Here is a 6,000-nt window from a genome sequence, read left to right on the forward strand (position 1 = left end):
TCACTCTTTTTATGGATTTTTTTTACTCCAGAATCCATTTAGAAGTTTATTTTAGCATTGTTTCTGAGGGAAATTTGAGAGAGCTCAGAAAACTCCTTGATTTTTCTCCGTTATCCAGGATTAGGCCACTCCACTATTCTTAATGAAGCACAAAACATCAGTAGAGTTTTTTGTTTGTTTTTTGTCTTTTATTTGTTTGTTTCATTGCCTTCCTTGTCGCTTTTGATTTAAATTGAACTAGCAAGACACTAAAATATCCAGAGCTTTTCTATGGCAACTGTAGTTTTCTAGTCATACCTCCCTCTACTTTTAAAGCTGATAAACAACTGTATGTATATGTGTGTGTGTCTGTGTGTGTAAAATTATAATTAACTTAATTCCCTGTTTTAACCTAAGACCTTTTAAGGTGTCCTATCCATTATGTTAGCTGTCCCTCCTAGACTTGTCATCTACCAGTTTTTACTAACATGCCTTCATCTGATTTCTCAATTTAAAAAAAAAAATTAAAATAGTACAGGGCTAAGGAGAGAGCTTGAAACATTCCACTAGAGATCCTTTTTTTTCATAAGAAGAATAACACAATAATAAATGATCTTTGGGTACAATAATTTAACCAGTTACAAATTTAGTTAAAAATCTCATCAAATGACCCACTTCTCTTTATTTTGTCCATAATGATAAACTGAGAGAAATTATCAACTACTTTGCTGAAATACTCTTTTCAATATTTTACTGATATACCGATCTAATTACTGTCAAAAAATAAAGTGATTTTAGTCAGCACGATCAATTTTTAATGAATCCTGATGAAACTTAGTGAATAGCACTTAACTTTCTAAATGCTCATAAACCTTTCATCCATTCAATTATTTATTAATTCATTCAATTCCCCTTTCTATGTACAAGTTATTTTACTAGACATTAGAGATACAAAAGCAACCTCCACCATCAAATTGATTATATTCTTCTGGAACATTAAATTCTGAAACTCAAAGCAGCATTTTACTTGGGACATACCTATAGGAATAGAGTAAATTATTTTCCTTCTGCTCCCTCCACTATTGTCTACTGAACAAAGTGTGAATTTTCTGGAGATATGAACTTTTCTTTTCTTGGTTTCTTTTCATTGTCTTTCAAACAGCAATGTTGCATATCACCAAGATGACAACACAATGAAATTCAAAGATCTTTGTGATGATTGGATAACCACTTTTACCTAATATATCTATTAAATGTTCAACCAAAGAGCACTTAGTAATTATCACTATGTTGGCAACTCTGCTAGGACAGAGAGATAGAAATGGTCTTTTTCTTAAGAAATTATTTTTCTTTTTCTTAAGAAACTCATAATTTCTTCTTGGGAGATTTATACATGTATACGATTTTGCCAAAGAGATACAAAATTTTTTGAAAGAACACAATGGCAGGAAACCTAAGCAAAGCTTCAAATGAAAAGATTAGAATAAAATGAAAAGGGATTCCAGGAATAAATGATTGTTAGCACAAAAGCACAAAGATAGACAATGGAGTGCTCTATATGAAGTCCACTTTGCCTGGACCATAAGTTCTGTGAAAAGGAGTCATATGTAATAAAGCCAAAAGATAAATGTGAAATCAAAAGTAGAGTTTATATTTGATCCTAGAAGCAATAGTTCATCATTACATTTTGTTGAGTAGGACAGTGTTATGGTCAGAAATGTACTTTAGAAAAATCTCTTTGGCAGATGTATAAATCAGGCCAATGATATTCTACAAATGCCAGTCTTCCCAGGAATTCAAATATATGCATGACTCCTGAGTGTCTAATCATGCTAACTGGTTCCCTCGGTGGGGAGGGAGTAAAAATACTTTGGTGAAGATAGAAAACTTTAGCTATTCTAAGATACTACAGCTGTTTTTTGCACATTGTGAAGGAACACACTTTCTTTTTTTCTCTAGTCTGGAAATCCCTTGGATCTGTACTGTGCTGCTGCTGCTAGTTTTCATTAATAGAAAGTTTCCACTCTCATTCCTTGATTTATAGCCTGCAAACAGTCTTCATACCCATGAGGTGAAATTGATTACATGTGCATCCATAGCTGTCATGGTCCTCATATCTTAGTAGTAGCCACTAGGTGGTATGGATCAATTATCCCACATTTCCAGCTGAGAACTGCCTGTGATTTGACACATGAGTCAACAATAACAACAACAAAGATCTAACTCTGAGGATTAAAGTTGTTATTTTTGTTGTAGAACTAGCTGGCCATATTTTCAAATCAAAAACCTAGGAGGAAAATTATCGATTTTTTGCTAGAAAATCACTGTCTAAAATTCTGGAATGATAGGCACTAGAGTAAATAGTTACATTTTGAAATATATCACCATTTAGCACATCTTGATTATATAAATACAGTATTCACTCATTCCACAACCACCAAATAAATTTATTGCATATTTGTACTTTATATTAACATGGATCTGTTAATATTTTGTAACAACTTAAGACTGTCATGAGAAGTGATTTATGAAAAATAGATTGAAATTTTTTTGATTTAACATTATTTTCCCAATTATGCATAAAGATAGTTTTCAACATTCATACTATGAACACAAGTCCTTCAATCTATATCACAGAATTTTCTGTAATAAATATCCTATTATTTATCACTGACAGGAATGTCCTTGTGGTTCTTATTCATTAGACTATAAAATAATAATACATACTGTTTATATTGTCCTTTAAAGATTGCAAAGCACTCTATGTACTTTATAGCATTTGGGCCTAACAAGAACCCAATGAAATCATATTATTGGAATGATTATTGTAGTTTTGCAAATGAGGAACTGGAGACTTAGAAAACCTAATTGATTTCCCTGAAGAAAAAATTTTGAGCATATCATCTATGCTTATCCAAATTACAGTTAAACTAGTAAACAGATAAAACCCCAGATCCCTGAGACCTGTCACTGGAGATCTCAAAAAAATTAATATTGAATCATTAACAACTATTTTAATGGAGCTATCTAACAACTTCTGAAACAATCTCATCATGTTATTATTTGTTCTACAGATCTCTTTTCCACAATAAAATACAACAAAATATTTTAATAAGTCTTTTCAAGACCCTGGTAAACTATATGCATAACATTCCTTTCATCTATTACCTCAATAATCTAGTTAAAGAATAAAATGAGATTAGTCTATTGTCACTTGTTCTTGAAAACATGTTGACTCTTTTCATTCATTACTTTATTTGCTAGATATTTACCAATAATCTCTAATAATATATTCCAGAATTTTCTCAGGAATAAAAATTATCTTTCTCTGTGTGTGTGTCTATCTCTCTCAGAAGTGAACATCTGTCCATTTCCAATCTTGTTGTGACTCTCCTTTTTCAAGATTCACATATTATTGAAAATGAGTTAGAAATAATCTCTTCTCATTCTTTCAGCACTCAAGGATGTAGTTCATCTGGGTCAAATGATTTCAATTCATTAAGGGAAACAAGGTGCTTCCTTTTTATGTCCTTGGTTAAGTTGGGCATCAACTCCCTATTAACCTTTTCTTGTTCTGATACTTCTAGTGCAAATATTATTGCCTTAGAGAAGATCAATTTGTCTGATATTCGCACTTTTACAAATGGCAAATATGAGACCTAACTAGGTAAAGCGCTTTTACAGAATCACTGTCTCAGTATCATAAAGGACTATTTGTTTTGCATAAAAGCTTGACATATCTGAACAAGAATTTCCTCTATCACATCCATTAAATGTATTGATCCAGCCTTTCCTAGAATAATACATAGAATCTACTTCCTGGGATATTCCATTCAATTTTAGGACTATTATAATTATTACACAGCTTTTCCTTACATCAAACCACAATATTCTTAGCAACTTTAGGTTCTGAGATTTGTCCTGGGGAGTAGCCAAAAAGAAGTTTACTTCTTCAATGTGGCATTCCTTCAATGACATATCAAAATCAAGTCACGTCAACAAGTGTTTAAGTGCTAGGCACTGAGAATACAAATCCAAATAAAAAGAAATTCTCTTTCCTCAAAAGGCTTGAAGAAAGACAACAAATAAAAGGGAGAGGAATAATCATAGGGCATGGAGGGAATCGGGGACAGTGTAGGTTTTTGTGTAGGCCATGAAGTTTAGAGAATGAAGGTGGCAAGTTTAGGCCTTAACTTGAAATGGAAGTTATAAGAGCAACTCACTAATGAAATAATAGTTTGCAAGAACTGATTGGAAAAGAAGGAAGCTGAATCATATTTGTGCAATCAAGAGAAAAACAACATATTAGCCACAACAAAAAATTCAATACTCAGGTATGTACTTTTTCTGGGCTCAATGACTTGAATTCATTTAGTGCAGTTAGCTGTATTCTTGTCAAGATTTCACTTTTTTATACCCTTGTCAGTGTAAAGATTATTCTCCTTGCTAGAGAAAATAGAAGCAAAATAACAGCTGAGTAATTCTTTTTTCAATCTGCCATTATCCTGCCATCAGTCTACTCATCTAACCTGAAGAATGGTCCTGTCACTTCCTTACTATCACTTTTTTTGCAGCATAGATCAAAAAAATTCCTTTTAGTTGTCCTTAGCATTCATCACTAACATTAGATTATCTGAGTTTTAGAGCTTCTGACACATTTACTCTGGATCTATTCCATTCTTGTGTTCATGATCAATTACTGATGCTTGGTTCCATTTTGTGTGTAGGTCATTTTAAAATCTAAGTGGGCTGATGAGCTTCCTTTGCAAAAACATAGATCTTTCTGGCAAGCTCGCTCTTTTTATAAAATCATAAGCTCTTAGAGTTTTAAGGGACTTCAGATATAATATTTTTGGACAGAAATTCCCACTACCAATGATTCATCAGCCTCCACTTGAAGATATCCAGGGGAAGGGAAACCCAATATCTTCTTATAGTAAAAGTTCTACTTTTAGAAAGCCCAATTGTTTAGGATATTTCCCCATACATCAAAAATAAATCTTTGCTTCTGTAGCTTGAACCCATTGACTTCAGGTATACTAAATGAATCCAATCCTTTTTTTTTTTTTACATGACAGCTTTACAACAAGTTGGACGGTAGCTATTATATCACTCATAAGTCTTTTCTTCTCCACACTAAACAATTCCAGTTCCTTTATCCTCATGTGGCATAAATTTGGGTACTCTCATCATTTTCCCTAAATATATTTTTCTTTCTGATTTACCTGCTTCTATTAAGGAAATCATAATTCTATAATACATCAAAATTTGAACCATCAGAATCACTGTTGATTCTTTCTGTCTCTTTTCCTGTCAGTACTACTGTCACTCTCTCTCTCTCTCTCTCTCTCTCTCTCTCTCTCTCCATGTGTGTATATATATATAGATAGATAGATAGATATAGATAGATATAATATTAATAATATATATTTCTAAAACTATATTTGTGTCAAAGATTGAAATTGGAATTGCTCCTACTTTATAACTTTTTTAAACAGCTTATATCTTATAGGAATTTATTGTTCTTAACTTTTTAGTAGATTTAACTTGTAAATCCATCTGATATTAGGCCTTTCTTCCATAGGGAGCTCATTTATGGTACGTTCATTTTCTTTTCCTAAGGCAGAATTATTTAGTTATGCTATTTCCTCTTGATAAGCAATATATCATTTTGATAAATATTTCTTCATTTCATTTAGATTGGCATTTTTATTGGCATAAACTTGAGCAACTCAGTGTCTGACAATTGTTTTAATTTCACCATTATTAGTTGTACATTCGCACTTTTAATTTTTGATACTGGTAATTTGGGGATTTTTTTTCTTTTTTCCTTTTAAATAAAATTAATTAATGCTTTATTTATTTTATTGTTTTCTTCATAAAGTTGGTTTCTCATTTTATTAATTCAATGTTTTAATTTAGTTTTCAGTTTTAGTAATTATTCCCTTGATTTTTAGACTCTCTAATATTTATATGGTATTTTTGTTGTTTTGTCTAGTTTTAAATTATATTTTCAGTTCT

This window comes from Sarcophilus harrisii, chromosome 3 (genome assembly GCF_902635505.1).
Source record: "Sarcophilus harrisii chromosome 3, mSarHar1.11, whole genome shotgun sequence".
NCBI lineage: Eukaryota > Metazoa > Chordata > Mammalia > Dasyuromorphia > Dasyuridae > Sarcophilus > Sarcophilus harrisii.